General features: G+C 37.5%; 1 pseudogene; it reads left to right on the forward strand.

Moving 5' to 3' along the window:
* LOC113072559 (low-density lipoprotein receptor-related protein 1-like) overlaps window positions 1-26,317 on the forward strand; it is a 94,672-nt pseudogene extending 68,355 nt beyond the window's left edge.
* Window positions 26,318-26,682: the final 365 nt, after the last annotated feature.

A 26,682-nucleotide genomic window follows, 5' to 3' on the forward strand; every position in this document is an offset into this window, starting at 1 on the left:
GAACTGCGTCTGTATGTTTAGTGAAGATGAGAATGTGTGTCTATGAACATGAGGAGATTGTGTATTAGTGCTTTCTCTTGTTAAAAAATGATATTCGACTCAAGTATTTTGTGTGCTCAGGTATCTGTTCTGGACGGAGTGGGGTCAGTATCCACGTATTGAAAGATCTCGTCTGGACGGTTCTGAGAGAGCAGTTCTTGTCAATGTCAGCATCAGCTGGCCAAATGGCATCTCCATCGATTACCAGGTTTGTACATAAACACATTGTGCGTCTTTTGCAGAACGACTTTATTGTTGGTTCCGGTACCAGATAATATTGCTAATAAACTTTTTGAAGATGATGATGATGATGATGATGATGATGATGATTGTTATTATACACCTCTGTTCAGAAGATTGGGTCAATAAAAGTTAAAAAAAAAATTGTAAGAAATTATTTTATTTATTTTCAGAAAATAAATACATGTATAATTTAACTAAATATTTTTTTGAATGTAATTTTTTTTTTTTTTTAGAAACCTCATACTTTTGGATGGTAGTGTTAATTTAATTGTTATTTTAATAAAAAAGAAAAAAAAATGTATCTTAGCAGACAGTGAAACCACATGATTATGGTAAGTGCTGAATCCCTAATGTTGTGTAATGTGTAGGAGGGCCTGCTATATTGGTGCGATGCCCGTACAGACAAAATTGAACGCATAAATCTGGAGACTGGAGAAAACCGTGAGCTGGTGCTGTCTAGTAACAACATGGACATGTTTGCTGTTTCTGTATTTGATGACTACATCTACTGGAGTGACAGGTGTGAAATCATTACCTCTTTACTATTAACTATAATTACCTTTAATAGCTGGCCTGTTCTCAAATACTTTATATTGCAGTGGACTTTACAGGTAATAAGCTTTTTATCTTCTCCTATTTCCAATAGGACACATGCCAATGGCTCCATCAAGAGAGGAAACAAAGACAATGCCACAGATATGGTGCATCTGAGAACTGGCATTGGTGTACAGCTTAAAGACATTAAAGTCTTCAACCGTGCAAGACAGCAAGGTGTGTATCTTTTTCTAAAGAACTTACTATTACTATATGTACCCAGTATGTAAAAAGCTGGATTGTGAACGGTGTTCATTTTAATATCTTAATATCGTTTGCAGGTACCAACATCTGTAAAGTGAACAATGGTGGTTGTGAACAGCTGTGTCTGTACAGTGGTAATGGCAATCGTACCTGTGCCTGCGCACATGGTATGCTGGCAGAGGACGGCCAAAGCTGCAGGGATTATGACGGCTACCTCCTCTACTCGGAGCGCACGATACTAAAGAGCATTCACCTCTCGGATGAAACAAACCTCAATGCCCCCATTAAACCTTTCGAAGACCCAGATCACATGAAGAACGTTATCGCCCTTACCTTTGACTACAGGGGTGGCGGTGGAAAGGGAGCCAACCGGATCTTCTACAGCGACATTCACTTTGGTAACATACAGCAGATCAGCGATGACGGCTCTGACCGCAAGACCATAGTAGAGAGTAAGTGACCGACCTTCTTTTTATTGCTCTGTAGTGTGCAAACCAACTGGATAAAGCTAACAGCAATACTAACAGTGAACAATAATAATGATACTTTCTTTCATTGATCAAAAGTGTCAGTAAAGACAATAAAATACATATTTTTTAAGGCCAAAAAGGGGAAGATGAAAATGTAGTCAGCTCCTACAATAGCTTGAAGTAGTAAGCACACAAATGAAGTGCCACAAAGGCCAGTGGTGCATTGAAAGCATTGAAAAATAATTGACCCTGTATTTAAAGTTTGTGGCTGGTGTTGTTGACAGTTTCTTTCTGATATGCCATAGAATGAATCAGTTAAAAAGTAAACATGCATGCATTCAGCAGTGGTTTCAACTTATAAAAAATCTAGCATGGACCTCCGAGGACAAAGTCCAGTGAACGGTTGTTCAGGTATCGTCATCTAATTCATCGATTGTCAGGTTTACTGACCTTTTCTTAGAACAACATCATTTCTGTGATGACGACGCTTAACGTGTTAACTTAGAAGTGGGCGGTGGCTATTTCGTCATTATCTTGTTGTTCTTCAGTTTTAAGACTGATGTGTTTTAAAGGATCATTAGTGTTTTTTAGCAAATATAAACAGCTTGGTTGAGAGTCCTTCCCCTTTTATGGTGGAGTAATCACAGTAGTTAATGTGATGCAGACAGATACAGCGAAACCCGTCATGGGCTCATACATTTTGTGGAGGGCGACTGTTACTCAGTGTGACTTTGCCTATTGAGACTTTCGATGGCGCTGACTGAAGCGCATTGCTCCACATTGCTTCTTCCCCCATCGTTGTGTCTGAGACTCTTCCAGCAGTCCTCTCTTTGTGGAAGAACTAGTCACCGGGGTTAAAGAGATTCGGCGAGGGAGGGGTCTTGTATGCACAGGCACCCATCCATGAAATGACCGGATGACACTAAGCCACTAAACACACACATGCACCAGCGACAACAGCTATCTCTCAGCACGCTGAGGCCAACATACACTCATGTCATGGGATTAAACCCTTCACTGGGACAGGTTTTAAAAGAGATGTTTTAGACTCGCCCTGAATGGAATTACCTTATAAAAGTTCTATGATATGAATTCTGTTTGAAGTTGCCATCCTTTCATTTTTAACTATAGTATACTTTTGGAAGCAGTAGAGCTACAGGAACAGTTATTCAAAGTAAATATAGTGTGTCTTTGCACAGAATTATAATTAAGAAAATTAGATGCAATAGAGTAGCTCTTGGATCAGAAATGAGCAGTCAAAGCAGGATTCTCTATGTGCTTCCCGAGTGTAATACCATTCTACATTTCTTCCTTTCTTTTGAACAGATGTAGGGTCAATTGAAGGTTTGGCTTATCACCGGGGTTGGGACACACTTTACTGGACCAGCTACACCACCTCCACCATCACTCGGCACACTGTGGACCAGAGTCGCACTGCAGCTTTCGAAAGAGATACTGTGGTCACTATGTCTGGGGACGACCACCCCAGAGCCTTTGTTCTGGATGAATGCCAAGAGTATGAACGTTATATATCAAATTTGCCATGATGCAATGCTGTTTTAATCATTCTGCGTTACCTACAGTCCCAAGAGTTTGAATCAATATGTAGTATGAATTACTACCCTACCAAATACCAAAAACATTTTCTTTTTAATGCCAAATTTATAAAGAAATTATTTATAATTGTATTTAAAAACACTTATCACAAACCTTAATTTTAGCCTTGACTGCCAAAGTGATGTTCACATAGTAAATGATAAGAATTGATTTGTAATTTTATGCAATGATTTGAATTTTTTTGCAATCATTTTATGTTTTTATGTATGCAATAATGTATAATTATTGAATACTTTGATAATATATTTATTTAATAATATTACTTTTCCCTGTTACCTACTAAAAATAAATAAAAAAAATCAATTTTGTGTGCTCTTTGCTTCAGCTTGATGTTCTGGACTAACTGGAATGAACAGGCTCCTAGTATCATGCGAGCGTCTCTTTCTGGAGCAAACGTCCTGGTGATCATTGGCAGTAATATCCGCACCCCGAATGGCCTGGCCATCGACCACCGTGCTGAGAAGATCTATTTCTCCGATGCCACGTTTGACAAGATTGAGCGCTGCGAGTATGATGGCAGCCGACGCTTTGTGAGTTCCTCTCTATTTGTGTCTTACTTTTTATGTTTGTTCATTGGAAAGTGGGAGTTATTGACTTTTTCCTGGTAGATCGTGACTTTTAACCGCACAAAGTTCATGATCTTGATTCTTAGAGGACACACACTACTAACATTGTACGCCTTGAAATTGTTTGCAAATGTGAATGAATGTAAATTGTACCTGTTCTCAGGTGGTCATGAAGAACGAGCCAGTGCATCCTTTCGGTTTGGCTGTGTACGGTGACTATATCTTCTGGACAGACTGGGTGCGCAGAGCAGTGCTCAGAGCTAATAAATACGGCACAGATATTAAAGTCCTACGTGCCGACATTCCTCAACAGCCAATGGGCATCATTGCTGTGGCCAAAGACACCAATAGCTGTAAGTTTTGTACTGAAGACTGACTTATATGTGTGTTATATGAAATTAGTTATGTTTTAAATCTTTTTTGAGCATGGCGATATCAGAAATATATCTTAATCCACAGTATATGTCTTATTTTTTAAATATACCATATTTATAGTTATTATTGACAACTAAATCTAAATCCAGAAGAATTGCATTACTTAAATGTTAACTAAAATAAAATATAAAACTTAAATCTATTTTATTTCAGCTAATTGACAACAATATACATTTTCATTTATTTATCCTGATGTACTAAAATAACTACAACTAAAACAAAAAAAAGACAAAAATACCAAAACTTTAAATGAAATTTAAATGACCACAGAAAATACAAACATTTTATGTGATTTAAAATATCAACAAAACTATAATAGTATACTAAAATAACCCAGCCCCGAAATGGCTTAAAAGAGTGAATAATTATAAAATTTCTATTTAGGTATTTATATATTTATTAAGCCTCATAGCACACTTTATTGCAACCAAGTCAGTAAAATATTATAAAATTACAGTTTACCATAATAAGGACAATCTTCATAAAAATGCCCTGATATAACGATGCATAATAAAGAATAGTATAATTTGCTTAAAAATATCTTTAAGTCATTTTTAAGAATGTGTGTGTCTGCAGGTGAGTTTTCTCCATGTCTCACAAATAACGGAGGCTGTCAGGACCTGTGTCTGCTCACGTCAGAAGGACGAGTCAACTGCAGCTGCCGCGGAGAACGCAAACTCCTGGGAGACAACACCTGTGTCGGTGAGAGAGCTAACGTCTAAAAGCCTGTTCTGAATAGGTTTCCTCTAAAAAGTGCAGCTTATTATGAAAGCATATCTCTCTGTCTTCCAGCGGAGAACACAACCTGTAACAGCGTGGATGAGTTTGAGTGTGGAAACGGCGACTGTATCGATTACAGTCTGACTTGTGACAGTCTCGGCCACTGCAAGGACAAGTCTGATGAGAAGCATTCCTACTGCGGTAAGCATGACACTGCATCTCTAGTCATTGCTTTGTAGTTTTCAGAAGCATTTCCTAATCTGTACCCTGTTTAGTATCTGCTTGATATTTGAAGTGTTACATTTGAACTCTCTCTCTCTTTTTTTTGTTTGCAGCGAACCGTATGTGTAAGAAGGGTTACCGGCGCTGCATTAACGGACGCTGTATCAAACACAGCTCCTGGTGTGACGGCACTGATGACTGTGGAGACGGTTCAGATGAGCTGCCGTGCAACAGTAAGTAGGGTGGGATTGTCTGTAAAGAATGGAGATATTAAGAGAAAGAAGAAATACAAACCTGAATTTATAGATTTTTTTGCACGGTTGAAAAAAAAAAAAAAAGAAGCCGTAATAGTTCTTCACTGTCACCTTCTCTGTTTACTTCAGTGACTCTGTGCAGCGCTGCTGAGTTCCAGTGCAAAGACGGTTCCTGCATCAGTAACTCGAGTCGCTGTAATCAGGTGGTGGACTGTGAGGACGCCAGTGACGAGATCAACTGCAGTAAGCACTCATCTAAAAATATCTGGTCTGGGAACCAAACCAAAAGTTTTAGGTTCAAACCCCATTATATTCAAAGCTGTCTCTCAGATCTAGCTTGTCATGAGCTCTCTTTTATTTAAGGATGACAGTGATGATCTGGGGTTTTAATATTAAATTAAAAAAAAAGACCAAAACAAGACCAGAGAAATTGCTCTCTGCGCTTTCATCATAGTCAGTGTCTGAAACAAACTTTTTTTTATTTAGTGAAAATATTTGCTCGCTGCAACTGGCATTATTCTGGCATTTTTAGAACGTAATAACAATGATAATAATAAAAAGAAAAACTTTTTTAAAAAAGAAAAAGCTTTTTATTATATTATTCTAATATATATATATATATATATATATATATATATATATATATATATATATATATATATATATATATATATATATATATATATTTTATATATATATATATATATATATATATATATATATATATATATATATATATATATATATATATATATATATTCTTATATATTTATTTTAAATATATAACTTTTTTCTGCTATGCTAATATATTTTTACTACATAGTGTGATGTTATTTATATGTGTTGGTGTTTTGGGGTTGAAACGCTGAAAAATTGGTGAGGACCAGTGGGACTATGTTTCCATAGGTACATAAACCAATGATTAAAACCAAAAAAGTACTCTACTGAGCCATCTCTCGAGTAGCCAAAATGAGCCATGCCTTCACAAGTTAGCATTTAAAAGGCAGGTTCCTTTTGAGTTTCATTCTAAAGCAGAATCTATGCTAAGTGTAACTTTGGGGACACATGATCACATATTCTCTCGAGCAGATACCATCTTTAGGAACATTCTCTTTCAGGCCCCACTGACTGCTCCAGCTATTATCTGCTTGGAGTGAAAGGTGTGACCTTCGCGAGGTGTGAGTTCACTACTCTCTGTTACGCCCCCTCCTGGCGCTGTGATGGCTCCAATGACTGCGGAGACTTCTCGGATGAAAGAAATTGTCCAGGTCAGACTCTTCATTTAGTATGCACTAACACATCCCCTTGTTTTCCCAGGAAAATAAAATGTGTGACATTACATAATGAAATTGACCTTTCACTTTCTTTCCCACAGAGAAAATGAAGCATAATTGTCCGGTGAACTTCTTTGCGTGTCCGAGCGGCCGCTGTATTCCCATGAGCTGGACCTGTGACAAAGAGAACGACTGTGAGAATGGAGAGGATGAGTCTCACTGTGGTCAGTCAATGTCTCCTGTTTAACTTACATTTTTCTGTTCTCGCTTTTAGTTTGATTTTATGCAATATCCGTTTTAATTTTGTCTTAATACTTAATTTTTGGTGTACTTTTTGTTCTGAAGATGCAAAATCTGATCTTTTTATACAAGGAAATATTTGCCCCCTGGAATTTTCATGGCTATTTTGCCTTCATGAAAAATAATAACAATGCTTAAATTGTTATTAACATCCCTGGAATAACTTGTTTAAGGGACATTTTTGTCTTAATGTGAATATTTCTATAATCGTTATTTATTATTATATACCTTAATATAGTCATGCAAAATATCCATGTTTATTATAAAAAATTAAATACTGTAGTTAAAAAACTGAAATAGAAAAGTTGTAAAAAATTAACTACTACAACAGATAAGAATACAATATAATTAATTATATCACTACCTCTAAAAAACAGAGGTATTTTACGGATCTGGGACATTTTTGAAAAGTCTGGTTAATGTCTCACCCTGACCACAGCTACACCTGATAATTAAGTTTATCATATTTAGATTCACTGACAATGAGTTTGTTTACTGTTGTTTTCTCAGACAAGGTCTGTGCATCAAATCAGTTCGAGTGTGGGAACCATCGCTGTATCTCCAAGTCCTGGGTGTGTGACGGTTCTGATGACTGTGGAGATGGTACTGATGAGGACAGCAAATGCAGTGAGTCACACTACGACTTACATCAACAAACAGAGCTCGTGTTTATCTCCACATCAAGTGAACCCATTTTAATGCGCTCTGGGTCATACTTTTACCTTTGTTCATGTTTTTTGAGGATGTCATGCAATCTGTACATGTTGGCATCTGTTTAATTTGGCGAGTTACCAACAGAAGAATTTGTGCCACTGTTGATTTTGTTTGGACACCACATTTGACATCAACAAATGTTTTTTGCCTCTTTTGAGACTCTTCTGATCTCACTATGCATGATTATATGGTTGTTTGCATTAACATAATGAATCTAAATGTCAATCTAATTGAGGTTGGAGGATGGAATGTACAAATAACCCTGAGTTTATGTATCTCTTTCAGAGACAAAGACGTGCAGTCCAGAGGCTTTCCAGTGTCCTGGCTCTCACATGTGTATTTCTCAGCGCTGGAAGTGTGACGGAGATAAGGACTGTCCTGATGGAGCAGACGAGGGCATTAAGGCTGGTTGTGGTGAGTTGCAAGAGGAATTAATTATTTTGTGCTATGAAACTCTACCTATATTGTTGGGAGGAGCTATTGCAAATGTGATCTTTTTTTGATTCTGCCTAATTTCTTGATATTTATTTAATCACTCTCTTTATTTCTATTTCTCTCTTTATTCATTCTCTCAAGTGTTCAATAAGACCTGCGATGACTCTGAGTTTCAATGTCAGAATTATCAGTGTATTCCCAAAAACTTCATGTGTGATCACGACATTGACTGCCGCGATGGCTCTGATGAATCGCCAGAGTGTGGTAAAGTGTCCATTTTAGTGCATTTTATATTGTTTTTTTTTTTATTATTATTATTAGTCACCCGGACCAACGCAGTGAATCATATAGTGAGTCAGATGTTGTGTTCCCTTTCATAATGTAGAATACCCTACGTGTGGGCCGAATGATTTCCGCTGTGCTAATGGCCAGTGCCTGAAGCAGAAGAACTGGGAGTGTGATGGAGAGTTTGACTGTAGAGACCAATCAGATGAAGCTCCCAAAAACCCACTTTGCACAGACTCAGGTGAGTATGGTAAAACAAAAACAAAAAAAGGGTCTTCTAAAGGCTGTTACCACATTATTATTTATTTTTCTGGTTGTAACAAAAAAAAAAGGTAATATATTTTTGGTAATTTAAAGTGATAAAAAAAAATTTGTGCATATATATATATATATATATATATATATATATATATATATATATATATATATATATATATATATATATATATATATATATATATATAATACAATAAAGATACATACTTTAAGTCTTTTTAATATTTGTTGCCACTCTTTTTAACTCTTGGGGGTTCTGGAAGTGTGCCAGGTGTGAAATGTTGTGTGTTAAAGGAGCTTCACTGATTCAATAGAGGAACAACTTCCTGTTTTAGTGTTAGATCTGAATCGGCAATTGGGTTGGAGTGACTTTATGAATATTTGGTTATTGATGGGCTCTCACCGCTATGATTGGACTTTTTAAAATCTATTACTCTAAGTTGAAGTTCCTTCATGTTCCATGTAAATGCAAACATTATGCTTCATAAATATGGTACTTTTCTCTACTTCTGTATTTATAAATAATGTCCATTATAGTCATACTTGTCACTGATATTCTTTGGACCTAGAACAAAAATGTTAAAGTTGTTGTTGTTTTGTTTTTGTCCATAGAGAGGCGCTGTAATGACACTGCCTTCCTGTGCACCAATGGCAAGTGTGTGAACGAGACATTGTTGTGTGACGGTAAGAATGACTGTGGAGACGGCTCTGATGAGAATACCTGCTTCATCAATGAATGCCTCAACAGTAAGCTGAGCGGCTGCTCACAGCTCTGTGAAGATCTCAAGATCGGCTTCAAGGTATGTATATATTTCCTTATTTACACGTCATACTTTTGCAAGTTAATTAGTTGGACATATAACAGTGAATATATGACATGCCCCTTGCCCGCCCCCTGCAGTGCCGGTGTCATCCAGGTTTCCGTCTGAAGCAAGATGGAAAGACGTGTGTGGATGTGGACGAGTGCACCACCACGTACCCCTGCGCTCAGCGTTGCATCAACACGCATGGTAGCTTCCACTGCCTCTGCGTCGATGGCTTTGTGCCACGTCCCGACGACCCCACCAGCTGCAAATCCACATCTGGTGAGCCCTCTCCCCTTGTTCTGTTATGTTCTAGGTTTATTACCCATGGGAGTCTGTTTCTTTCTCGGAGTAAGAAGTATACAATACAGAATGTAATAAAAAACTGGCATTGCTAGTTAAAGTTGTTTAGTCATTTCTGTTGCTTACATTTCAGATGAGGAACCTTTCCTCATTTTTGCTAACCGCTACTATCTGCGAAAACTCTACTTGGATGGATCGAACTACACTTTGATTAAGCAGGTGAGATGTCATAAGAAGTCAAAAGGCCAAATTTGTCGTTTGTAGGCTATTGCAATTTACTAATGTTGCTAATTGTCTAATTGTTATTATTTTGTGTGTGTTATCAGGGGCTCAATAACGCAGTGGCTCTGGACTATCATTACGCGGAACAGATGATCTACTGGACTGATGTGACTACACAAGGCAGCATGATCCGCCGCATGAACATCAACGGCAGTAACGTGCAGGTCTGTGTAGTTTCTTTAATATAATTCCACCGCTGACAGAATTCATGACCTATGTCTTCTTGTTCTGATTGGCTGTTGGGTAGGTGCTGCACAGAACCTCTCTGAGTAACCCTGATGGACTGGCTGTGGACTGGGTCGGGGGGAACCTGTACTGGTGTGATAAGGGCAGAGACACAATTGAGGTGTCCAAGCTGAATGGAGCTTACAGAAGTGTGCTGGTCAACAGCGGCTTGCGAGAGCCCAGAGCCGTGGCTCTGGATGTGAGGAATGGGTGAGAGTCTAAACTCGGTTCCCTAACAGTTCCTGAGCCAGTCTGATTATCCCAATAAACTGCTAGATTATTTTCTAGGGCTGTGAGTCTATTAAAATTGTGATCGAATTACATGATATCCTCAGTAACTAATCAAATGAATTGAAATTAATTGCATATCAGCATTTTCAAAAAAAAAAAAAGACAATTGATGAGTGAATAATTGAAATTGCATTGCAAAAAAAAATTTTTTAACAACAAATATATATAATCGAAGTTAAATAATTTAAAGAAAATATATCATTAATTGTAAATAAAGTAATGTTCTAAATGTAAATAAAATATTTATATAAAAAAAATATAAAATAGCCTAGTGTTTTTTCTTAATGGATCTATGTAAATATGTTGTTGTTATTATTTAAATAATTAATGAACACATTATGAGCTTGCTTGACTTTTTCATTATTTCCAGGTATCTTTATTGGTCAGACTGGGGTGACGTGCCACATATTGGCCGCATCGGCATGGATGGCACAAATCGCCAAATCATCATTCAAGATAAGATCACATGGCCTAACGGCTTGACACTAGATTTTATTAATGACCGCATTTACTGGGCAGACGCTCGTGAAGACTACATTGCTTTTGCCAGCCTGGATGGATCCAACAGACACATTGGTGAGTGCAAACACACACACACACACACACACACACACACTGTTTATGAGGAAATTTTTCTTCAGGCAATTAGTTTAGACAAAGAAGTTACCCAGCCTTCATTTCGCCAATAAATGACATCATAGGTGTCCATTTACATATTACAGTCAATCTGATGTTTTGAGACTGGTATGTGCTATAGACAGGCAGTGAGGAGGAGGTTTATTTCCATATGAATTCCTCATATTCAGAAAGCTTACACAAGAACATCCTAGCTCCTCTTCCAGATTGAAATATGATCTTATAAAAATAATGTAGTTTGATTCAAATTAACGTCTACCACCATCAAGCAAGTAGACATGTTTTTTGGCCAATTGTAATTGTCAAAAATGCCAAGTTGAAAGATCTTGTTTTTTGAAACAATTACTCTTTTGAAAAAGTTATTTAATGGTGTTGTATTTCTTACACATATATATATATATATATATATATATATATATATATATATATATATATATATATATATATATTAGTGCTGTCAAAATTAGCGCGTTAACGCATTCGATTAATTTGAAATATTTAACGCGTTAAAAAAAAATAACGCAATTAACGCGGTTGCAGTTTTTTTTATTTCCAGTTGTGGCCTATGTGTGTTCAACGTGCAAAGAAATATGGATAAGACCAAGGAAGGACTTTTAGACGGGAAGTTTCAGTATAAAACTCTGCCGGATTACTCTTCAGTCTGCCACAAGAAACATTACTCTTCATTTAGTCTGCCACAAGAAACAGCAACATTAAAATCATGAACTCAAATGTCATTGTTTAAAAAAAAAAAAAAACAATGACTGTAACAGTGCGTAAATCAGACCTTTCTGTAACGCTAACGTTAATAAGCTTAAATGAAAATAACGAAATAATTGTGTAGCGGAGTATTTTTTGTACACAGTGCCGCGAACTGTCAATCACTCCTGTACGCGTGCATCACTGTCCTCCTCAGCTGCAGCAACTTGCGCTCTCTCTCTTCATCAAGCTTTAAAACAAAAAGGGGACAAAAAGATCATATTGTCTTTGTGCATAGGCTAAAGATTAATTAGATAAATGAATATCTAAATTTGTGCCTTGCCGTCTACGGTATTTTTTTAGAACTTAGAAAAAAGATGCTGCAGCCAATGAACAGCCAGCGGGGGCTGCAGGACGACTCAACCTCTGCAGACAGTTTTTAATGTTTATCAGACAATAAATGAATGGGTAATGTAGTTTCTGCTCTGGGTGGGATGAATTAGGAAGCTTGCATTGTGAAGGGCGCTCTGAAAATCGACAGTGCAGGTAAAAGATTAAAACCTCTATTAAAACAGATGTCCAAATGAGCTTACCGGTACGCTACAAGCACGTTCTGGGCGCACGGAGAGGTGGCGGTACGCTCAAGAGCTATATTTGGAAGTGGCGGTACTGAGTACCAGTGCATACCGGCCCACTTAAAGCACTGGCAATGACTATACTTTGGAATTTTTTTGCAGTCCACTTAGAATTCAACATGGAAATCATTTTTGTTTTTTATTGGCATTGATTGTTTTGAAATTCAAATGGTACTTGCATGCCTGTGTTTTTATTTCTGTAATAAATATGGCTTTCAAGCCAACAGTTAATTTGGAGGATATTGATGGTTTATTGCAGGTATGTTGTTTACATGAGAAAATCTGTGTTACAAGTTAAACAAAAATTCCAATAAACAATCATATTTTGAATTTAAATAGTTTCTTTGTCTTGAGTTTACATTAATTATTTACATTTTACATTTACATATCCAAAAAGTTTCAGTCTTTTAATTGCGATTAATCGCGATTAATTTTAAAAAATTGTGCGATTAATTAGTTTTTTTTTTTTAATCGATTGACAGCACTAATATATATATATATATATATATATATATATATATATATATATATATATATATATATATATATATATATATATATATATATATATATTTATTTATTTATTTATTTTTTTTTTTATTTTTTTTTTAATTATTATTATTATTAAAGATATTTAGACTTTACAATCAAATAAAAAATGTATCTAAACCAAAAGTAGTGTTGGCAATTAACTGATTTTTTATTTTATTTTAAGTACTTTAGTAGTGAAATGAATACTTTCTTTTGTACAATCAGTAATTAAAATCAAAATCCGTTATTAAAATATTGGTCAATATGTTTGGTTTGTATCGCTAGTTCTTTTCTGCTATACAATCAAGGCCATGCTGATGGGATAATGATATTAACCAATGATACTATAACTTTTTATGATCCATTCAAATCTGAAGGATAAAATCAAGTTTCACCCTTATTTTAATTTTCTGTTTGTTGCTTTATTAAATGTGAGTCTTGTGCTCTTTCCCCATAGTGCTGACTCATGACATCCCTCACATCTTTGCCATGACTCTGTTTGAGGAGTACATCTATTGGACCGACTGGGAGACCAAGTCCATTAACAGAGCTCACAAAACCCTGGGCACCAACAAGACCATGTTGATTAGCACCCTGCACAGACCCATGGACATACACATCTATCATCCCTCCAGACAGCCTGAGGGTATGAAGATACACACGTGCTGTTCATGGAAATGTTCCTGCAGTGTTTGATGTGGTTTCTGAGCTTTCTCCTCTCTGATGCTCTTGTGACTGCAGTGTCAGGTCACCCATGTCAGGAGGAGAATGGTGGCTGCAGTAACCTGTGTTTGCTCTCACCTGGAGGAGGCTACAAGTGTGCCTGTCCCACCAACTTCTATCTGGCTGCTGATGGAAAACAGTGCCTGTCCAACTGTACTGCCAGCCAGGTGTGTGTGTGTGTGTGTGTGTCCAAAATTCAAAATGCCTCTGCACATTTTACTTGCAATATTCTAATAAAGTATTATAGGATTTATCCTAAGTATTTTCAACATAATGTCAATGTTTATTGGTCTTTCATTAATTTATGATGATTAAATAAAAAAGAATGTTGTAGTATTTCTAAACTCCTTCGTATTAACTAAATAGATGAATTAAGCAACATTAGCAGTCCTATTAAATAATGTAAAATAATAACTTTCTTTTTATTTAAAGCCGTGTTGTTAGAATTAACAAAAAAATATACAAAATATTTCTGTTGAAAAGTGAAAAATAAACATTAAATGAAAAACCATTTTTTCACATTTACATTTGAAGTACTAATATTACTAATATTATTTATTTCTATTCATATATATTTATAATATTATAATATAAATCTTTTTAAAAAAGTTTATTTTATTTAATTGTTTTGGCATTTTGGTAATGAGAAGTTCAGTTGTATTGAAATGAAAATGTCACCATGCAAAAAAATCTTAATTGTCATCATGTTTTTTTTTTTTTTTTTCTTGAAATATGACCTGGACATGTTTTTGTCAGAAATGACACTCGGCTGATTGTCTGTGCTTCTCTGCTTCTCTTTTGTTTCTCTCTGACTGTAGTTTGTCTGCAAGAATGATAAGTGCATTCCCTTCTGGTGGAAGTGTGATACTGAGGATGACTGTGGAGATCGCTCAGATGAACCTGCCGATTGCCGTAAGTATCAGGGCTTTAACTGTGAGTGACACCATGGACATCCTCAAACATATATAAAATTCTCATGCTCTCTGTTCTTGGGTTTTAGCTGGGTTTAAATGCAGGCCAGGCCAGTTCCAGTGTGACACAGGTATCTGCACCAACCCGGCTTACATCTGTGATGGCGATAACGACTGCCAGGACAACTCCGATGAAGCCAACTGTGGTATGATGTCCAGTCAATTGTGTAGTACTGAAATAATCATCTTTAGGACATTTGCTTAGTTATTACTCATTTTTGTCCTTGTTCAGACATCCATGTTTGCCTGCCCAGTCAGTTTAAGTGCTCACATCCTAGTCGCTGTATTCCTGGAATCTTGCGTTGTAATGGTCAGAACAACTGTGACCAGGGAGAAGATGAGAAGGACTGTCGTAAGTCCTCCTATTCATTGAAAAATGGAATGTTTTGATGTCCATGAATGAGGTTGTTTTCTGATGAGCTGATTGGCTGGATGTCTTTGTGATGTCTTGCAGCTGAGGTGACCTGTGCTCCCAACCAGTTCCAGTGTGCCATCACCAAACGCTGCATACCGCGAGTCTGGGTGTGTGATCGAGACTACGACTGCGTGGATGAATCTGACGAACCGGCCAACTGCAGTAAGAAAATAAAAACCAACAACACATGACTTCTAAAGCCACTTTATTCATTTGATGGCGACTTCATATTACAAATGTACTTTTTTTTTTTTTTTTATCTAAAATGCTATCATAGGATTGTATTCAGAATTTTCTCAAAATTACATATTTAATATAGTGTTTTTCTTAAGTTCACTTTCTTTATGTCTCTTAATGAATTATCCTGTTTGTCTTTCATTTATATGTATCTGCTTATAATATGTCTGTTAAGTTTATTAACCTGTTTTTATAAGATTTGATCATTTTATTGCTATAAAAATAGCCATGGGTGATAATATTGCATAAAATAATCAAATAACTGAAATGAATGATTGACTGACTGACAGACCTAATTAAAGCGGTTTGTGTTTTCTACAGCTCAGATGAAATGCGGTGTGGACGAGTTCCGCTGTAAGGACTCAGGCCGCTGTATCCCGTCCCGTTGGACATGTGATGGAGAGGACGATTGTGGAGACGGCTCAGATGAGCCCAAAGAGGAATGCGGTACGACAGCCTTACTTTTCTGAATTTAAAAATGTTGATTTTTCATGAAAGTTATTTTTTTTTTATTCCTTATGAATGTTTTTATTTCGATATAAGTGATTGTTTTTTTTATTTATCTTGAGGTAGATGAGAGAACATGTGAGCCGTACCAATTCCGCTGTAAGAACAACCGCTGCGTGCCGGGCCGCTGGCAGTGTGACTATGACAATGACTGTGGCGATAACTCCGATGAGGAGAAGTGCGGTATGTATCTTTACCGACTTCCCCTTTGCACACCTTGGACTGCATGAATGCTCACAGCCAGTTATAGGACTGAGTCTAGTGGTTTATCATTACTTGTGACCATCACATATGTCTGTGGGAGGCATTGTGGGTATTTTGTCCTATGTCATGGCTCACTCACGTTGCATCTCACTTCATGTGTCTCTGTTCTTCATTTCACACTGATCCATTGGCTTGACTCAGAGGTAGGTCTCTGCTCCCTCCAGACCACCTATTCCTGGCTCCCTTCCCTTCCTTTCTCCTCTCTTCTCATAACCCCATGATTCCATTTGTGTTTGTGACAAAAGTACCAATTAGAGCTTCTGCCCCCTAGTGGAGAAATGGTAGAGTTCATTTTCCTCCTCCAGTGAAACTTCTAGCAGTGAACATTTACTGTTTATAAGCTCAGATCTTGAATCTTGAATAAAGTTGGATTTGGGTTTGTATTGCCTTTACTGTGGCTTTGTTGTCTTAAAAATGAAAGTGTTTACAATGATTCTGAACTAATCTCAGCCTGAAATGAACATGAACACACCATTTTTGGTTTGACCTAGCTGTATTTACTCAGTGCAGCTTATAACATCCAAGTGAAAGATTTAACATGGAGCATGGGGGTGGTGATATCCTGTTGTGAGGGTGTTTCTCTACAGCAGGGACTGCAGCACTTCTGTCAGGATTGAAGGAAAAAAGGAGACCATCAAAAAGCATCAAATTCCTGCCTTACCAGAAAGTTGTCAACTTTAAGAGGGTTTACTTTCCTACATGACAATGATCCAAAGCACACAGCAAAACTGTGTACACAGTGGTTGAAGGAGAAAAAGAGGAACCCCATTGACAATCTGTGGAATGGCTTCCACAAACAGTCATCATCAAATTAAACTCAACTTGTGCAGAGTTACTAGTTCGGCAGAGAAGAGTGTGCAAATATTGAAAAATAAAGTCTAATTGTCCAAAGTTAGTAGAGATAACATATATGTTACAAGTTGCACTGAGTAAATACATAAAACAAAACCGGTGTTCTTCATTTTAGGCTTCAAACCCAACAAAATGTTATTTATATATAATTTACCAGCTGTAAATTGCTCTTTTTAGACTCTTTTTAGATATATATATATATATATAATTGTTATTATAAAATTATATATTATAAACAAACAAACAATTGGTTTTGTTTTTTTGTTTTTTTTGCAATCACAAATGAATGGAAAATTCGTAATATCATGGAAATTGATCATCATCATTATGTGGCATCCCTGAACGTGTTTGTATATTTTCTCACTCTCTAAGCTGACCTCTTGACCTTGTCTTGAAACGTGTCTCTTTCCTTCCTCCTGGTTTCCTTGTTGTTGTTGTAGTTATTGTGCTCTGTGGTTTTTCTTCGGTATTAACATTTATTTCTCTCTACCTACCAGTGCCACGTCAGTGCTCTGAAAGTGAGTTTGCCTGCACTAATGGCCGTTGTATTGCTGGGAGGTGGAAGTGTGATGGAGATCATGACTGTTCAGATGGATCTGATGAGGTACTGTGGTTCACTGGCCATCTTCACCATCTCATATAAAATGGGTATAGCCAGTCTAATAACTGCAATAACCAAGGGACCATTTAATTAAAGCTTAAATGCAATGTTCCTTGATTCAACCTAAATTAATTTACTGGTAAACCAAGTGATTCTTCCTGAAATATATGGAAAAAAATCTGGATCCTGTTGCAAAACAGAAAAAACGAAAGTAAAAAGCCTATTCTAAGACAGGGCTACTTATTAAAAAAAACACCAATGCATATCAGCCCAAGCAGGCCTTTCAAAGGATTTTTTTTTTTTTTGCAACAGGATCCACCTATTATTTTAAACTTACCCATTTCAAGACACTTCAATTAATTTTGTTTCTCATGATTTTAAAAACCGATAAAAAAGAATGCGCTAACAAATATAAATATAGTTTGTGTTTCTTTAACTGATTGATTTTTGTGGTTACTGCATCCAGTAGGTCCATTTATGACACGCAGCACTTTATTTTAATATAATATAATATATGAAATAATTGTAATAATTATATTAAATAATTTATTGTTGTGTCTCTTAGCATGGCTGTGAGCTGAAGTGTGAGGAGGATCAATTCCAGTGTAAAAACGGCCACTGTATCCCGCTTCGCTGGCACTGTGATGCTGATGCTGACTGCATTGATGGCAGTGATGAAGAGAGTTGTGACAGTTCTGGTAAGTATGCATGTCTGCTTCTTTCTATATAGATATAAATAAATGTGTCAGGTGTCCTTTTTAAAATACAATCTCATGTGTCTCATGTTTTTTCCTCTTTCTCTCAGTGGCGCGGCACTGCCCCCATGATGAGTTCCAGTGTAATAACACTCTGTGTAAGCCACTGTCCTGGAAGTGTGATGGGGAGGATGACTGTGGAGATAACTCTGATGAAAACCCTGAGGAATGCAGTAAGAACTCGCACACACAACTGAATTGTAATAAAAATGATCAGCGACCCTGACAAATATTTACAATATATTTGCAGTTTTTTTGGGTTGGCGATAAATAGAAAGCTAACATTAATACATGGTAAGCTCAGACTGTAAACACTTTCCTTTCTGTAATTCAGGAAACTTCCAGTGCCCACCCACTAGAAATTTCCGTTGTTGGAATAATCGCGTGTGTCTCTGGAGTGGGAAGCGCTGTGATGGTGTGGACAACTGCGGAGACAATTCAGATGAAACCAACTGTGGTGAGTCTTCTGCTCTGGCAAGTCTCAGTGATTTTGTATCAGCCTCAGTGAGTGTTTTCATGACCTTTGCGACATGGTTCATGTTTACGTAGGAAACCACACATCCACATGCGATAAAGACCAGTTCAAGTGCAGCAATGGCAAATGCATCACTGCCAACCTGAGGTGCAACTTCTTTAATGACTGCGAAGATTACGGGTCAGATGAGATTGGCTGCAAGACAGGTGAGGTGCTGCCACCTTATGGTTCAGCGTCGTGCAGGAACCCCACGATCACTATATAAAGGAGTTGTAGTTACAAAATTGGTTCAAGACAATGTCATGTAAAGTATTTAGCGAAATCCTAAAATGTAATTGATAGTAAAAAATAACAACGTAAACTTATTTGTATTCCAGTATTTTAGTCAAAACTTTTCACCATCAATATTAAATAGCTTGTCATAATGCCAGTGTCAATGTTTGTGGATAAAATCTGCTTTTAATTTATAGTTTGATATTTAGAAAGGCTTCTTAAATCCTGATTGAATTGACTTTGTGTCCGTCTGTGTGTTTGTAGACACCATGCTGAACGACTGTAAGAGTAACAAATCTATGTGTGGAGATGGCGATGAGGCTCACTGCATTTCCAACGGCACAGACACGTTCTGTTCCTGCAAACAGGGTTTCCAGAGCGTTGGACACAACACCTGTGAAGGTACATGGTCTGCCATCTTAAAAAGATGCCATTTATGTCACTGGAGGTTATCACCATTTGTTAAATTGTTGTGTTGGTGTTTTAGATAAGAATGAGTGCAAGCAGTTCGGCGTATGCTCTCACATATGTAACAACACCAAGGGCTCCTACAAGTGCAGCTGCCACAAATACTTCACCAGGATTAACAACACATGCAAGGCAGACAGTATGTGCTGATTTTATTCTTTAAAAGCCTCACTTAAGAGTTGTCCGACGGAATCACTTATCAAAAAAAAATGTTGTCCACCTGCAGGTCAGAACATTAGTAAACAGGTCCTCTACATTGCGGATGATAACGAGATCCGCAGTCTAAATCTCGATATGCGCAAATGGGTTTATGAGCAGACATTCCAGGGCGACGCTAACGTGCGCATTGATGCCATGGACTTACACGTCAAAACCAACCGCATTTTCTGGACCAATTGGCACACGTCTGGCATTTCCTGTTTCCAGCTCCCCTCTCCATCCTCACCATCAGGTCCTATGTCCAACTCTCACCGCAACACGAGGCAAAGCGAGGGCAGCATCACCAACCTCGATGTAAGTCAATGCATTCAGTGTTCAATATTCAACTTTATGTTTGCGAAACCTTTTCAGAATTTTTTCCCCGTCTCCTCTTCAGATTCCAGGTTTGAAGATGCCACGTGGAATCGCGGTAGACTGGGTGGCTGGTAACCTCTATTGGACCGATTCGGGACGTGATGTGATCGAGGTTGCTCAGATATCAGGCCAGCACAGGAAGACGCTGATTTCTGGCATGATTGATGAGCCTTATGCCATTGTAGTGGATCCTCAGAGAGGGTAAGAAGCATCATGCTTCTATACTGTTTGTTTTTATTAATGCTGTTGCTTCAAATAGATTATTTCATTGATATTCATTTCTTTTTGCTTCATAATTCAGAACCATGTACTGGACTGACTGGGGGAATCATCCAAAGATCGAGACCGCAGCCATGGATGGGACTCTCAGACAAACCCTGGTCCATGAGAACATCCAGTGGCCTACAGGTCTTACCAGCGCAAAGCTGATTTTAACCATCTGTATCCAAGAAATAAGTTCAATGTATTAAAATTAAATCCATGTCTACTCTAAAACAGGTCTTGCAGTGGACTACTTCAATGAGCGTCTGTACTGGGCAGATGTCAAGCTCTCCATGATCGGCAGTGTGCGTCTAGATGGCTCTGACCCTGTTGTGGCTGTATCCAACATCAAAAACAGTTCAGTAACACTGTTATGCTCTGGTGTTAAAGCTCAAGCATGACTGTATCAGCTAAAATGTATATAAAAAAATATACACTTCCGTTCAAGGAGTTAATCAGCTTCTCCCTCTTTCTTACAGATCTCCTCCACCCCTTCAGCATTGACATCTTTGAGGATTACATTTATGGAGTTACTTACACCAATAACTTGTCTTCCGGGTTAATAAGTTTGGCAAAGGTCAGGCAGAGAATCTGACCACTGGCATCAACCACGCCACTGACATAGTCCTATATCACCGCTACAAACAGCCTGAGAGTGAGTGTCTGTTAAAGTGTGTGTGTGTGGTTTGGACACATTTTTTAGGATCTGATTGCAAATGTGAGTCTTTTACCGCAAGCTAATAAGTGTATTTTTTTTTTTTGCAGTGACTAACCCATGTGATAGGAAGAAGTGTGAATGGTTGTGTTTACTCAGTCCCAGTGGGCCTGTGTGCACATGCCCTAACAACCACATCCCCTACAACGGTACCTGTACAGAGGTGCCGCCAGCAACCCAGTCCCCATTAAGTAAGACCCTCCAGTCTACTACTGCTTTTACACTACTTCCTACTACTTCATTTTATACCACAGCCAGAGCAATGCCGAAGCCACTTGTTACAGTGAAATATAGAATAAACATTTTATTGATCACACCAGTTATTCAGAAATCATTGTAAATATTGTGTATAAATTGTTTTTGAGCTTGACTGAATGCATGCATGAAAAAAAGAATTCTGATACTTCATGAGAATATATAAATTTCTCAGGCATTTCTTAAAACTTAAACTTAAATGTTCATCCAGGTGATCATCTATAACGTTTTTTTCTTTTAGCTCCTACATGTAATGTTCAATGCCAGAATGGCGGCAGCTGTTTCGTCAATGCATGGAACCAGCAAAAATGTCGCTGTCCCACCAGTTACAGTGGAGAACGCTGTGAAATCAACCAGTGCAGAGACTACTGTCAGAACGGAGGAACCTGTTCCCCATCACGCACAGGTACACATACTCCGACACATTGTGCCATCGTGGCCAGGGCTCTGCACATTTATCTCTATAGAAAGAAAGTAAGAAAGTCGTGACATTTGCCAAGTATGGTAACCCATACTCTGAATTGGTGCTCTGCATTTAACCCATCCAAGTGCACACACAAAAGTGAGAAGTGAACACATCGTGAACACACACCCAGAGCAGTGGGCAGCTATATCCAGCACCCGGCGAGCAATAGGGGGTTCAGTGCCTTGCTCAAGGGCACTTCAGTCATGGGTATTGAGAGTGGAAGGTACATCAGCAACACTTTCTGTTTCCTCTCTTCAGGTGCTCCTACCTGCCGCTGTCAGACTGGTTTCACTGGCCCCAAATGTAACCTGCACGTTTGCAACAACTACTGCCAGAATGGGGGCAACTGCACTGTCAGCCAGGGCAACCAGCCAACCTGCCGTTGTCCAAAGGGCTTTCTGGGTGACCAGTGCCAGTACAGTGAGTTTAATTACTTGTCACCCTAAACAGAGGATTCAGTCATTTATAAAATCTCAATTGTCCTAATGTTGTTTTTTAGTAGCTTTTTGCATACAAACAAAAGTCTTAATAATAACTGAAGCATACATTACCTAAAATCAATCTGTGCAGGTCAGTGTGAGGACTTCTGTAAGAATGGAGGTACTTGTATGGAGATGATAAATGGCACTAAGCAGTGTCAGTGTTCTGACTTGTTCTTTGGTCCTCAATGTGAGCTGAGCAAGTGTGAATACTGTGGCAAGGGCAAGTGTGAAGTGCTACGCGGCGGAATAATATGCACGTACGTACCAGCCTATTCGACTAACTGATCTTTCAGTCTTCCAGCAATGAGATGTATAAATATGGATTTGAATCAGCTGTGTACTGTTTATTTTGGTGCTATGATAATTTATGTTCTTCTGTGTAGATGCGCTGATAAAATCCAGCGGCCCACCTGTTACACCTGTGATGACTTCTGCATTGAGGGCCAGTGCTTTGTAGACCCTCATTCTAAGCTGCCACAGTGCAGGTAAAGTGGACAGAGCTGTATAAAATAAATTGCTTTTACGTTCTTGCAAATGTTTTGTTGGTACAATTTCAAAAGAAAAAACACCAATAGATAAAACAAAATAAAATTAGACTGCAAACAGAATAAAGAAAATGGAAAACAAAGCTAGGCCTAGTACTGAACCTTGTGGTACCCCAGATAAAAGATGATCTACATGAATGTCCTGAGTTCTGTACTTGAGATAGCTTACAAACCTGTCTGTAGCATGATCTTAAAAACATATTTACAAGATTCTCTATTAGAATTGCCACGACAATAGAATAGCCACGTTTGAACTAAACACTGTAAAGATTACCAGTGATGTAAAGTGTGTATGTGTGTGTGTTATGTAGGTGTCACACGGGCTGGTCAGGTTTCCGCTGTAAGCTCTATATCGCCCCTGTTAAAAACTCAGACTCTGGAAGTAAGTGCCAGCATTTCTTTAGATCTCTCTCAGATTCAGATTCAGTTTGAGAAGTTAAGGTGTGCCTGTTGCTATGAAGAAATCTGGGCAATAAAAATGCATGTTTCTTCTTTGTGTAGATACTTCATCTGTGGTCATCCCAGTGATATTACTGCTCTTACTTGCACTGTTAGTAGTTGGTGCCATCTTGTGGTACAAGAAGAGAATGCGCGGGTAAGTTCATACAGTATATCTATTTCAGCATGGACAGAGGAACTCTTAGACACTCTAGGACTATAGCCAAACTTATTTTGTTTATTGATCAAAATTCTGTTATCTCCCTAATTTTTCTTTAGAGCAGGGGTCTTTTACTTTTTCACTTCAAGGGCTTTAGTTTTGGTAATTTATTTAATAAAATGATTATATATTATACTATAGTTTTTTATTTGGCTGATACAAATATTTTACATGTAATTATTCTTGTATATAATTGTTTTTTATTATTTTATAATAGTAATTTTATATTGATGACATGTATTGAATACAACATTTTTCCTACAATTTTAGTCTATGCTCATACAATAATTAGCAGACCCCTTTCAGTACCCTGTTGAAGACCTAGAGAATGAATTCCTCTACATTCCTCTTTAATACTAAACTCAATTTCCAGCTTTCTCACTTTCTCTCTCTCTGTGGTTAAACTGCATCTTTCCGTCTCTCAGGTCTGTGAGGCAGGGCAAGCCCAGCTCCAGATGTTCGCGGTAACTCTGACTCTATAACTGCAGGGTCCCATCCTAGTCCATCCTCTCCTCTCTTCCTCCCCCATCATCATACTCTACATCTCTTTGTCCCTGCTTCTCCTGCCTGATCCTGTATTGTTACTGTGGTATTTCCTGTGGTTTTTACCAGTTTCAACACAGGGATCTATTGAACGACAGCTAAAATAGATCAACTGTTTGGTGCTTAGACCTCACGCAGCACTGGGCTGCATCTTGTCTCTCTCACTCCTCCTTTTGACATGCTGTAGACGTGTGTCCGTTTATATGTCTATGAGAGCAGTGTCACTGTGCTTGAAGTGTTTGGCTCCTCATTGACTGTAGTGGACCATGTCTTTTGGAAATCCAGCTTTCTCTAAGACCTTGCAGAGTTGCTCACTCTGGCTGGCAGTCGCCACCTGAAAGCATATGGGATGGTTCCTCAAGTGTCATGGCTTCTTGCACATGTGTTTATATGGCAGGATGGACCCTGGTGGATGTAGCTGTGTCTCTATGTTTGTGAGTTGCTTGGAGATAGGCTACTTTGTGTGTTTGTGTGAGTGTAACTCCCTGTGCCTCGGCTCGACCTGCAAAGGTGTGTTGCGAAGAAGCTAGGACAAAGATGTAGCTTCTAAACTGCTGTTTGTGTCCACAGAGCCAAGGGATTCCAACACCAGAGAATGACCAACGGAGCCATGAACGTTGAGATTGGGAACCCATCGTACAAGATTTACGAAGGAGAGCCTGATGATGATGCAGGGGAGCTGCTGGACTCTGACTTCACTTTGGATCCAGATAAGGTTACACCTTAATGTTATTCTCCAACCCCCTGGTAGGGGTCTTAAAGGGTTACTCCACCCCAAAATGAAAAATGTTATCATTAAGCACTTTTTACCCCCATGTCGTTCCAAACCCCTTAAAAGCTTGGGCCAGTGCTAACTATAAGCAGTTGACCTCTGCAATATAAAGGCCCTCCATAACTGTACCACAATATAGATAATGGCATGTGTTTAATGTTGACATTGGGCACTCCCCACCAGCTACAACATTCTGATTGTTTGCATTTTGTTTTTAAGCCCATAAATAATAATTGACTCATTCTAATACATTTATATTGTAATGTACTCATATTAATATATAAAAAAAATCATCTTAACAATGACGGTAGGTTATCATTGCACAAATGATACTCCACTGTTTCTACTTTTTTAACAAAAAGAAAAGAGTTCTAAACTAATGCAGTGTCTTGTGTATCTTATGCACACACACACGCACTCAGTCACTCACACAGATCATGCTTTGCATGCAATCAGACATTCAGGAACAGGCTTTTAAGCACTGCCCCGCATATTTTTATAAACTATAAATAGCTTAATCGCTCAAGAGCTACATTATCTTTCTCAACATGGAGGTGTTAAAATTAAAGCCACAGCTTCAATGTTAAAGGGTTAATTCTCAAGTTTTCATTTTGGGGTGGAGTATCCCTTTAAGTACGAGATTTGTCATTTCCATTTTTAGAATATTATTTATTATAATTGTATATTTTAAATTGTATATTTTGTTATTAGTTTATTCAGAAATGTTCTTTGTTCTTTTAATGTTCTAAATATATTAAATGTTTTATCTAAAACATTTTAATATAATTTTAATATAATATACATTTAATAATTGTCTAATATCATTCAAATCAAAATCACAACATTATAAAATAATTATTTTACATTTTAAATATTTTATATTTAAATTTTATTTTTTATGTAATTATATAAAATGTTTGTTTGTTTAGTTATTCTTGATTGATTTATGTATCAGTTGAGATATATATATATATATATATATATATTATATAGAGAGAGAGAGATCAAATAGATTTTGAGAGGGAGAGATTATTAATATTTGATCAGTTTTGCAGTCTAAAAGTTTGTCTTGAATATTCATTTTTCATACTGTATATTATAATTTTAGTATTACATAAATTCACTTAGTTTTTAGTTGATTGTTATTTTTTATATATGTAGTTAAAATAGTATAGAATTTTAATATAGAGCCTTAATCCATAAATGGCCCATTAAAATAATTGTCATCTTATCTGCATCTGTGTCTCTCTTGCAGCCCACAAACTTCACCAACCCTGTGTATGCCACCCTGTACATGGGCGCCCACAACAGCCGTAACTCTCTGGCCAGCACCGACGAGAAGAAAGAGCTGCTGTCTGCAGCAGACGACGATATGGGAGACCCGCTGGCGTAGAGTCACGGCCGGACCCCCACCCTCACGCAGACCGCTATGCCTTTACACATCAGAGGAAAAGCAACAAGAGCAGGAACCTTGTACAAAATGTAAAAAAAAAAAGAAAAGAAAAAAAAGCAAAGGATAAAAATGAAGGACACTTTTATGTGATCGCAGTATTATATTTTATTCTTTGAGAAATCCTTCTGGTCAACAAAAGAAAGCATTTTCTATATAAATTTTTTTCTTTCCTTTTCCCTTCCCTTTTTTCATTTTTTCAGATGTTTGTATATCTAATTTCTCACCTTTCCCCTCCATTTATCCACTACCTCTGTGCTCCTCAAGATGCCAACAATATGGGAAACAATATGGGAAATCTTTGTTTTTTTTGTTTTTTTGGCTTGGTTTTAAGTTTATTTTTGTATGAATAGCATAGAGATCAATGT

This window comes from Carassius auratus, unplaced genomic scaffold, assembly GCF_003368295.1.
Source record: "Carassius auratus strain Wakin unplaced genomic scaffold, ASM336829v1 scaf_tig00009457, whole genome shotgun sequence".
Classification (NCBI taxonomy): domain Eukaryota; kingdom Metazoa; phylum Chordata; class Actinopteri; order Cypriniformes; family Cyprinidae; genus Carassius; species Carassius auratus.